At 51.0% G+C, this 11,790-nt stretch overlaps 1 protein-coding gene across 7 annotated transcripts in view; it reads right to left on the reverse strand.

The window, feature by feature from the left end:
• RAB11FIP4 (RAB11 family interacting protein 4) overlaps positions 1-11,790 on the reverse strand; it is a 117,374-nt gene that overhangs the window by 20,315 nt on the left and 85,269 nt on the right. The gene's annotated exons all lie outside the window — the stretch shown is intronic.

Consider the following 11,790-nt stretch of genomic DNA (forward strand, 5'->3'; position numbering starts at 1 on the left):
GAGCCAAAGAACAGCTCTGTGGGGACAGGGCTGGGTAAAAATAGCTTGGGCAGGTATAGCCCAGCTTCCCTCGCAGCCAGGCACCAGCAGGCACATGTGGAACTCCACTGCAGGGAAGGTATGGGGGCCCAGTGTTGGGGAGAAGCCGGGCTGCTGCCTGGGCGAAGCTGAGCAGGCCTGGGGCAGGGGCCGGGATGAACAGCTCATCCCACTCCCAGCCAGCCAAGAGCCCAGGAACGGTGACAGGCCTGGCCAGGGTCTTGCTGGGCTTTCCCCACTGGTGGCAGGTGCAATTTAGGGAGTTAAGTTGTGGATGCCAACACCCCCAGGTCCACAGGCAGGTGATGGTGTTACCTGGGCAGATTCCCTACCTGCAGTGGCTCAGGCCCTCATCACAAATAGATTATGATGCAGCAGAGATCAGTAAATAGCCCAGGCTGTGCCTGGCTCCCGCTTGCAACTGCCAACCGGGCCCTGGAGCCAGGCCTTGCTCTGCAGACAGGCAGCTGGTGCTCATCAGTGTCTGATAGGTGATCCTGGCTGAACAAACATGCCCGTCAAGGGGCAAAGGTGGGAATAAAGGGGGAGTTATTTATCCACACAGGGAGGCTGGTGCCTCACTCAGCCTTGCCTCCTGAACAAAAGTAACCTAGGCTCAGATATAAGGCCAAGGGCAGGTCACCAAGCCATTAGGGTTCACCACCTGTCTCAGCCAGCCCTAGGGGCAGGCCTCCTACTATGGGATAGAAGCACTGTAGCCCAAGCTTCCTGCTCTGGCAGGCAGGTAGGGGTGAGGTCAGGGAGACAGGACAGATTGCCAGTTCCCATCCCAAGGGGCCAGGTCAGAGAGTGGCCAGAAACTACCCCCTCTAGCCAACCTCCCTCCCAGTGAGTGGTAGCGAAGGCAGCTTTCAGGCTCTCTCCTCTCAGCTGGGGGCTCCGGGACCCACCACAGCAGCTCCACACACCCCCACCACAGCTGGGCTCGCTGCCCTGGCACAGGAGCTGACAGGAGCAAATCTCAGTGTAGGTGCCCCGCTGGTACACTATTTTCCTCCTCAAGTGGACCTGCAGATCCCAGGATGGGGGACAACAGAACAACCACTGTTTCCTCAGGGGCTCATTAGTCTCAAGCAAGAAATGCTAAGAGGGTTCGATCTGTGCATCACCCCTGGAGGGAGATACTAAATCACCCCATTTTTCAGACAGAGAGACTGAGGCTCTAGGCAGATTTGGTTCAGCCCTGGATCTGGGCCCTACTGGCTGTGGAACCTCAGGCTGATACTGAACAGAGAGAAAGAAGAAGTCATTCTCGTGTTTCTCAAGAACTCCCATGCCATTGACAGAGCAAAGGCGGGCAGAGGGCAGCTCTGCTGCTGCACAAGCTGCTGCAGCGGGAGGGGCACTGCCTTGTTCTCAGTATTTTCAATATAGCTCTTAAACTGTGTCTCCCCAGCTCACACACCCTCCCCCCATCACACACAGGCTGCTGCTAAGGAGTGCAAGGGTGGGGGCCATGATGGAGCTCCCAGAAAAACTCGGAACTAAGGGATGTCAGACAGCACCCTGCTGGTTACAGGAAGACCAGAGGCAGGCAAATTTCCTGAAGGGTGACAGAGCCCAGGGACTGGAAGTATTAAGGGATCTAATGTGTCCTGCCAGGGGCTGGGAGGGGGGGTCTGAAGCAGACCCTGGCAGCATCCACCCAGGCGCTGGCCAGAGGTGTTCTGACTGGCTGACCCGCATCTCAAGCCTACCCCAAAGGCTATGGGGTCCGGCTCAGCTGGCACCAGAGCTTGAGACCACTCAACATCCATTTAGACCTTCTAACCAGCTCCCTTGTGTCCAAGCCCACCTGCACGATCAGGGAAAGCTTCCCAGGAACCTGCTGACAAAGGGAGAGAAGGGCTACCCAAGCTTGCTGGCAGAGTACAATGCTCACCATAAATCAATCAGCTGGCATATTGGCTCTGTATGTCCATTTAGGGACAAAAATGTGGCATGAGAGGCACTCAAGTCCCAGGAGTGTAGGAAAGGCCACGATTTGGTTTTCAAGCCCCTTTGGCTATGGGCCAGAACCTGGACCCCAGTGGAAACACCCCTCACAGTGAGGCCATGCGCTCTCCTGGGAGATACTCTGAACCCTCTATCTCCACTGAGCCCCTCCCATTCCAATAACATGCTTGAAAAATTACTGGGTAAAAAATAAAAATACAAATTTATTGCAAAAATATATTACTGAAAAATCCATGGAGAAAAAACATGGAATTCAAAAGTGCTTAAGACATCAAAAAGAATACAGGCAAAAAGAAGGAAAAGAGGATCAAAGATCAGATTGGGAGTGAATAACAAATAACTCAACCATATCAGTAATGTAATGAATGAAAATGGAATAAGCCATCCTATGAAAAGACAAATATTGTCAGACTAGACAAAAAACAACTACAAGATATTTTTTTTTTTAAAGAGACCCAATTTAAGTGTAAGGACAGGTCAAAAATGAAAGAATGAAAACACACCACACCACACACCCACCAGATATTGGAGGGGCTTTATTAATACCAAAGGACACTTTAAGGCAAAAAAGAGAGGGTCATTTAAAAAATGATAAAAATCAATTTAACAAGATGTCACACTCCTAATAACATGATTTCAAAATATATGAGAAAAAACTTCGAACTTAACTGAGAAGTTGGAGATTTTAATTCACCTCTCTTGAGTAATTGATGGAGCAAACAAACAGGAGAATTAGAAGGGAGACAAGATTTGAACAACACAGACCTGAACTGACACAATAGAACACTATACCCAATAACTACAAAATAAAACCATTAGATCAAAGGTTGACAAGCAATTGCATATTTGTACAGTACCAAAGAATCACCCTGTAGGTAACCGCAAAACACCAACCCTGACCCCCACCCCCACCCTGTACCTCCACCATGGAGAAAATAGGCTATTGTCACTTTAATGCAGTGATGGAACCTAGCACCACAACAGGGAACAATCAGACTGTGGCTTCCTGAGATGACATGAAGGACACAGCATCACCTATCATGTAGTCTTAACAAAACATTCAATTCTAATCAAGCCTTAAGATCTAACATCTACGAAACAGGAAAATGGGGGACAGAAGAGCAAGTTACACATCACCACAGGGAAATAATCAGACAGGAAGTAGGTGGGACCTTTTACAAGACAACTGGCCTGCTCTTTTCAAAACAAGAATACCATAAGGAAGAGGGAAGGGGATTTTCTAGACCAGTTCTCAAACCACACTGTGCATTAGGGGTGTGGGGGTGGGGATTGTTAAAACTCGGATTGAATCAGTTTCTGATTCCGTAGGTCTGTGGTGAGGTCTGAAAATGTTTGTGTCTACAAGTTGAAATAGGTTTTAAAAAGTGCATTTCTAACAAGTTCTTGGGTGATGCTGATGTTTGTTCCAGGACCAACAGTGAGGGCACAGAAACTGAATGTTATCCTTGACCAGATCCCAGTGCAAACAAGCAAGCAACCCACCCAGATGTAAAAGACATTTGGAAGCAAATAGGAAAGCCAGAATATGGACCAGATATTAGGTGATGTTAGGGAATCATGCTTGGTTTTGTTAAGTGTGTTAATGATACATAGTTAGAAAGGAGAGATGTCTCCTGTTTTGATAGTGTCTTGCCTCATTTTTTTTCAAATGGTTCAGAACAAAAGTTACGGAGACAAAGCAAATAGCAGCACTGGCGAGCAAGCAGGGCGTACAAATTCTTAATGGCCCCAGCTTCCTTCTCAACCAGCTCCGTGATGGTCCTTCTTGGTTGCAGGACTGGTTTGGGTGCAACAAGAAACAATGGGGGCACTTGTGTGTAGCTGATGGAGTCACGGGCGGTTGGAGGGGCTGCACGGTGGCTCTGGAGCCACGGGAGAAGCAGGGGGTGCTGTGAACCCCTGCAGAGAACTGCATCCGGCCACACCTTGGGAAACTATGCAGGTTGGTGACCAGGCCCCAAGCTCAGCAGCTTCCCATCATCCATTCTCACTGGTCTTACTTTTTCAGTATGTTAGAAGGAAACCTTCCATACATGAAACGTGAAAGATAGTTGCCTCAAACTTGCTGAAACCGGTTAAAGAAAAGTGTAAGCTTAATGGAGTGTAAGCTCCATTTAAAAGGAATATGAAAAAGTGAAGCCATCCTTCAAGAATGCTATCCTAGAGGTAGAGTCAACAGAAATAGGGAGGCTGGAGGACCAACACAACCTCCAAGGGTAAAATAAACCCACAAGAATCAGAACCAAATGACGAGCAGCCTAGGTTCCAAGTGACCGGACCAGGCGGCAATGGTGGCTCAAGCTGTGAGAACAGTCACCTCCGAAGGGGAGCCGTGCATCGTAACATTATTAGAAACTTCTCCAACAGTGTAGCACAGAGAAGGCAGAGTGGATCTGTGGCATCTTGCTGCACTGATGGACAGTGACTGCCTTGGGGTATGGGTGGGGACTTGATAATATGGGTGAATGTAGTAACCACGTTGTTTTTTCATGTGGGACCTTCGTAGGGGTGTGTATCAGTCACACCTTAATAAAAAATTTTTAAAAAAAGAAATCATGACATTGTTACTTTTCAAAAATACAGTCATGTGACACATTATTTAGCTGTCCACATAAAATTGAGAAAAATTTCATCTAAACAAAAAAAGAAACTTCTCCAAATAGATCATTTGGCCAAGAGCCCTCATCAATGGTGGGCTTCTGCCTGAAGGCAGAGCTGCCTCCCCTCCGCTCAGGCTGTCCCGGGACGCCAGGCTCTGCTCACCCTCCTCTTCTTTCCCTTGGAGGATGGTTCCGGGGAACCTTTCTGTTCCAGGTGGGATTGTGTCTGCCCCTCCCCTCCCTAAATTCATACTGAAGTCCCAACCCCCAGGAACCTAGAATGTGACTGTGGGGCTAGGGTCTTAAGAGCTAATGAAGTTAGAATGAGGTCACCAGGGTAGGACTGGCATCCTCATGAGGAGGGCGGTATTAGGACGCGAGTCAGCCATCTGCGAACCAACAGAGACGCCGCGGAAGCAGCCCACCCTGCCGACACCTGGACCTCGGATGCCAGACTCCAGAATTATCAAAAAATAGATTTCAGTTGTGTGAAGCCACCCCAGTACCAGTCCTTTGTACTTTGCTGTGACAGTCCTAGAAAACTAACACGCTTTCCTTCTCCTCCTCTAGGACATCTTCGTGGAAACCCCTCAGCCCGGCTTGGATTGTTCAACCACTTCCCCACCCTGAGAACAAAAGCAAATTCCTTTAAGGTCGATTCAGTTTGACCTCCAAAGAGGGCTACTGGCTTTCCAGAGCTGCATCAAAAAACGTGGTTTCTGTTCTTTGCTTCTTGGGGGAGGGGCTCTCCTCAAAAGAAATGTGGACTTCTCCTTCAGGATCATTTTGAGATGTACTGCTTCTAAAGAGACTATATTCTGCTGAAACTGAAGCCTGATGGTTCTATGATTATCAGGATGATATTTTGTAAACATTCTTTATATTCAAAACTAAGTAAATTATTTCCATTTCTTGTGTCCTTTCAACAGTACAGGTATCATATTTTGATTTTAAAGAAGTGTATGTGCAGTTTAGCCAGACGTTTCAAATTGCAAAGGCAATTTTTGTTTGCCCAAAACTGTATTCAGTAGTTAGAATACAAATGTAAAAGTATTTTACCTAAACAGAGATGTGTTTACAAGAGATGAGATCAGTAGTTAACCCTGAAACCACAGGCCCAAGCCACAGAGCCTCTAATCCTGGTCAGGCCACCTCTGTGGCCAGCAATGCTTAGTAATTGAGCAAGATACTACCAGTTTCTCCATGCCAGCTAGTATTTCTGGCTACTGGGAACCCAGAGCACATTTCTTCCCTCTAATATGGTTGGTTTGGGAAGCGAGGTCCTCACCCACTCCTAGGACGCGTGGGCACCTCACTCTGCTGTGACACCAGCCTCCCTCTGACATGGCCAGAACCAGAGACCCCTTTCCCGCCAGGCTGGCCATCCACGGTCAATAATGGCGACTGAGGGGCCTCGCAGACACTGCAGCTGACTTTGGCCAAATGACCCATTTCCAAGGAAACCCCCCCAGGTGGGGGGACCCAGGGTAAGCTTCAGCTCCTGCAGGGACCAAGCCCTTGATGGGGTGTGACTGTCTCAACAAAACCCTGGGGCCAGATCTGAGGGCCTCAGGGAATTTATCTCCTGAACAAAAAAAAAAGGAAAGAGGCCTCCCCGTCTAACCCCTGTGCCCCAAATAGCGCCCACAGTCTTCATTTTCAAATGAGACTTGGGAGCCAAACTGTTGGGGATCAGAAAAACAGAACTAAAATTGCTTCCACATCTGGGAGCCAGAGCCAGCATCCGGCCCCAGGAATCCAGGCATGTCAGCCAACAGAGAAGCTGCAGGTCAAGGGAGGCGTTTCCCGTTAGCTGAGATCCCACACCCACCATACGTGAGAGCCGTCTGCACCCAGTGGCCAGGTGGGGCCATTCCTGATGGAAAGGACAGGGAGGTGACATTCGGAAGCACCTCCCGTGGGGTCAGTGTGTGCTGGGTGCTTACCAAGGGGGTCTCACTTTCCTCCCCTAAATCCCTGCAAGTAAATACTGACTCCTTAGAGATGGTGCCCAGAGTTTAACCCACCTTACCCTGACGTTACACGGGGATTTTTCTGTGTCCCTTTGGTGTCACACAAAAAGGAGCCATGTGACCCTGAATCAGGAACCCCCTGACTTCAGTCACTCCATCTAAGCTCCACTTCCCACCAGCCACTGTATCTGTGGCTCTCCACAGAAAACCACCAGCCAGGTGTTGGGCAACTCAAATGTCAAAAGTGAATTAACAGGCGGTGGGTTGAAAGGGACACACATCAAGGGCTCTCCTGGCTCTCTGAACCGGCAGCTATTTTGGGCTACAAATTATAGCTTTTAAAGATGTGGCTGTTTGAAGTGAGCACTTAATTACTCACATAGTCAAGAGCTTGTGGGGCTTGCTTTGGGGGCTCCATATTTTATCATGATAAGAGGAGCCCCAGGCCGGCTCTCCTGCCTCTGAGGGTCCAGCAGGCGGGCTGAGCAGCGCTCCTCCAGCGGGGTGCCCTCCAATGAGGTGAGGTGAAGTGAGGTGAACTTCCTGGGGAGAGGGCACAGTTAACCCTCAGTCTAGAGCCAGGGCGGTGCCTACCCCACCCTGTCTTTGCACAGAAACCCTCAGGCCTTGGAAGGCCAAGCTGAGCGCCAATGTTCACCAGCTGCTACGGCCAGTGCTCCATCTGACCTGCCCTTCCGGAGCAGTTTGGGATCCCCCTGCCCTGCACAGCCCCCTGCACAGGCCCCTGCTGTTAAAGCCTCTGGCACCTCCCATCGGCCCAGAGCCCCAGCAGCGCTGCACAGCTCAGTTCAGGTGTCCCTCTTTGTCCTGCCTTTGCCAGGTCCGGCTACGCAGGCTGTGTGCTCCAGGGCCTGCTGCCTTGCACAGGGATGGCCAAAGCACAGCTGGCTGGAGCTTAGCCTGGGGCTAAGGGTGGGCTGGGCCAGCGCAGGCCCCGTCCCAACTCTCCCGCAGTGGGACAGGTGAGACAGCATGAGATCTGACCGCAAGCCACAGCTTGGGGCTTGGGGGCAGGAGGACCCCAGGGAGTCAAGGCTACTTGACCGTCCATCAGGACCCCCTCAGAGAGCCGGCGAGGCCCCCAATGGCCACAGAACCAGGTCCTGCTCCTCAGCCCAGCACGCAGCCCCATCCGGCGGGTCTCAGCCTCAGGACATGATACTGCCGCTCCCCTTCCCCCTGTGCTCCGAGCTCATGTCCAACTTTACCATCCCTATGCCTTGGCACACGCTGCTCCTTATGCCCAAACACAACACCTCCCGGGTGCCACAAACGCCTGTCCCTAAGCAAGCCCCAATCCCCTTCTCCATGCACATGCCCTGCACCCCCCAGCCCAGAACTGAGCTCCTACAGCCCCACAGCCCCCTGCGGGTACACGCTCCCCAGTGAGCCCTTTGTGCTCCCGTGACTCCCTCCCTGGGATGCTGGGGATGGGGCACAAGACATACCAGGGCTCCATGCTCATCTTCGTCACCCTTTATATACTATTTTAAGGAGAGAAGAATTACCCAGTGGGTAACCCTCCCATCCCAGCTTGGCAGAGCTAACCCACACAGCCTTGCTTCCTGGGGTCCCAGTGGGGCCACTGTACCAGCTTACACAGGCTCTTTGTAAGCGAAGTTCCATCCCACCCATGCCCTGTTTCTTCCTCATTACACCCCTCAGTACACGCAAAGGTCTGAGATTCACCCTTGTGCCACAGACCAAATGCCCCCTCATCAAGGAGGGGGCTGCGAACCCCCAACACTGCACAAAGCCGATGGAGCTGGGCTACTGGCTGTCTTCAGGATCTCAAGAAAGGAGACCTCTGGCAAAAAGTTTAAAACCACCTCTTGTTCTGAAGGTCTCTCTCCAGCCAGCATCTCTGAGGGGCACTACTTATGGCCCACTTTCTCCTGCACATGCCACATGGCTGTCTCCCAGTGCCTCAAAGGCAGCCCACTGCTCCCCCAGCCGTGCTCCTACCTCAGTGAGCAGTCCACCTCATCAACCAAACCCCACAGGTGTGGAGGAACGGTTTGCTCACCCCACCCCTGCCCCCTGCTGCCCAGCCATCCTGCTGTCACAGGTCCCTGTGCCTTCTCTGTGCTGCTCCCTGCCCCAAGCTCCTCCATCTGTCGCAGGCAATTATTGTTGGCTGACACCCTCAGGGCCCTTGGCACCTAGCTCAAGAAACATAAGGTGATTTTAAATATTTGAGGAAAACCAGGAAAGAATACATCTATTAAGCACTGACCATGTGCCAGATGTTTTTATGCATCAGCCACCATTCAGATGAGAAAACTTGGGCTCAGAGAGGCTAAGTAACTTGAAAAAGATCACAGAGTAATAAGCAGGGGAGGATGTGAATGAGGCTGAATTTTAACACAGCAAGAAGGGTTTAGAGAATACTATTGGCAGTAGCAGTGTCCAACACTCAGCACAGGAGCAGCCTCTCCAGAGGGCCCTGCAGGCCACAGGAACAGGAATCAGCAAGCTAGTGGCACCAGCACTTGGATTTGAGCTGAAAGTTACAGGCACCACAACACACTGGGCCACTGACCACTGTCGGCTGATGCTCCTGGGGCCTCTGCCACCCTAGCCGCAGGGCACAGGTACCTCCCCTATCCCCCCACGGGAGCTTCAGACAGGCTACATGTGGGAAGGTTTCACAGAAAGGGAGATTTGAAAGAAAATTGCTAAAAGGAAACACATGTGAAAATGAAAATTCAGGCAAAGTGTGAGGAGGAGTGAAGGAAAGAAAAGATATTCAAGGATTAGAAACTGGGTCAAGAAACTGCTGCATAACACCACAGTTTCCCTCTGCTACCCTGGGAAGGTCAGTGACTTCCTCTCTCCTCTCATTCTCTCTCTTAACTCAGGTGGAGTGGGGCAGTGCGACCTTAGATGATACCCAGAAGAGAGAAAGAGGGAAAAGGGCTTTGCAACAATTATGATGACTATGGAGCTGTGGTCCAAGGAGGAAAAACCTGAGGCTCAGAGAAGTTGTTCTAGTTTCCCAAGGTCACACAGCTGATGAGCTGTAAAGCTGGAACCTGCCTCATGTCCAAGCTCATTCCTTTGGACCACATTGTAGTGCCGCTCATAGATTTCTCCTACCACTACAGGGCGGCTCTCCTCCCTTCCTCAAAGAAACTGGGCAAATTATAGAAACTCTCTAGAGGTTACCTAGTTTCTATGTTTCATTAAATCCAAGATGCCTTTGATTTTAACAAGTACACAATGAAAGAGATGGCACTGTCAATCATAACACACCATGTATGTACAACACATAACCACTTGAGACGTGGAAATATGAAAAAGTGTGTCTCAGGATCTATAATAGTGTGGGTTTAAGTGGGGAAATGAGAATTCAGTCCCAGCTCCTTAGACTGTGTGTGCCCTGAAGGGTAGACGATTCCATGAGTACATGTGTGCATGCACACACATGCGCATGCACACACACGTGCACACACACCTGCTGCTGCAAGATCCCTCTCTGCTGATAACTGATGCAATTTCACAGACAATCACACAAAAATGTACTGGCCAGATCTGCCTTGTCAACAAAATCCCTCCTTTCACCAGGAGGCCATCAACCAAAGGTCACCCCACACTGTCACGCAGAGGCTGTCCTGACCACCACCCACCTGCCGGCCCGGGCAGCTTCACCTCAGTGGCACTACAGACCTCTGAGCAGCCAAGCTTGCCAAACAGGTAGGTCTGCTCCTTGGACATCTACCAAAGGTGCTCACTAAGCGTGGCAGGGCAACTGCAGGGCCTGCACCTTTCTGTCTGGTGCCAGTTCTCCTGGGCCCTGCAGCTATCCAGAGCCACAGAGCTTCAATAAAGCAGATACCGTGGGCTGGCAGCAGCAGATGGGAGGCACTGCTCCAAGCCAGCCTTCAGGCTGGGCAGAGGACAGCAGGCAGGCCCTAGAAGGGGCTGAAGGACAGGTGGGCAGAGGGGCAGCCCCCATCTCTTTGGTAGACAGGCCATGAGCTGGCAGGGCAGGCAGCCTCTGGGAGGAAGGATCAGGTGCAGCTCCACACCAAGCCCCAGGGAGGTGGCTGTCACCTCAGAACATGCTCTGCATCTCATTTACAGACTGCCAGCAGGCGCCAGTCACTTCGCTCTGGCTCTGAGCCTGCACCTGCAGAGGCTGAGTTCATTTATTGAAAGACAAGCTGAGAACGTGGAGTTTCGCTTCTCCCGTGAAGGCCCTCAGGTAGTGGGGTTTCTCCCCTGCCGCCTTCCTGTTGCAGCACCAACATTCCCTGAGAGAAATCTGTTAGGCGCTAAGGTTACGGGTCCCAAGGATCAAACCAGTAGAAGCTTGTGAAAACTAAAGGTAACAGCTCACTCTTATGCCTGGCACTGTTTTAAGTGCTTTTCATACATCTACATATTTGATCCACATAACAACCTTATGAGGGAGGTACTAGCATCATTCTTGTTTTACAGATAAAGAAACTGAGGCACAGAGAGTAAATAATTTGCCTGAGATTCCACAAGCAGCAACTGGCAGAGCCAGGATTTGAACACGGCGTGACTCTGGGGTCCAGGCTCTTGGGTGCCGGGCTATCCTGTGTCTCTAGCTACCTAACCATCCAGATCAGGTGCCAACCGAGCAAGTGTCAGATCCCACTCTGGGTATTTTAGGTCACAGCGGCTCATTTTTTCTTCACTTGTCACCCTATGAGGTAGATACTACTATCAACCCCATTCTACAGGTGGGAAAACTGAGGCTCAGGCAGGTGAAGCAGCTTGCCTAAAGTCCCGCCATGAGCAAGCAGCAGAGCTGGGATCTAGACCCGGTGCTTTCTGGCCCCAAACATCGGGTGACTGAGAATGAGATGAAGGCACCTGTGTTCTGAGGTGGGTACCTCTCCCACGAAAACCAGCGAGCAGGAAGGAGAAACTTGCTCCTGTGCTAAGAGAGAGACTTGAGTCTGGTGCAAAGGGCAGACCTCCCCGCCAGCTCTCTTGTCCCAAGTCCACTGCAGACAGCACCAGCTACTTGGAACCCGGGGTCCCTTTTCATGGTTTTAGGCTGTGGAGCGCGAGAAGGGCAGAGTGATAAGAGATGACTCACTGGTGTGAGCACTGCCACCCACTCTCCCACACTCGAGTTCTGTTTAGGCCTTCCTCTTTTTGATCCCTTAAAAAAAAATGCTCCC

Source organism: Manis pentadactyla, chromosome 4, assembly GCF_030020395.1.
Source record: "Manis pentadactyla isolate mManPen7 chromosome 4, mManPen7.hap1, whole genome shotgun sequence".
NCBI classification, from domain to species: domain Eukaryota; kingdom Metazoa; phylum Chordata; class Mammalia; order Pholidota; family Manidae; genus Manis; species Manis pentadactyla.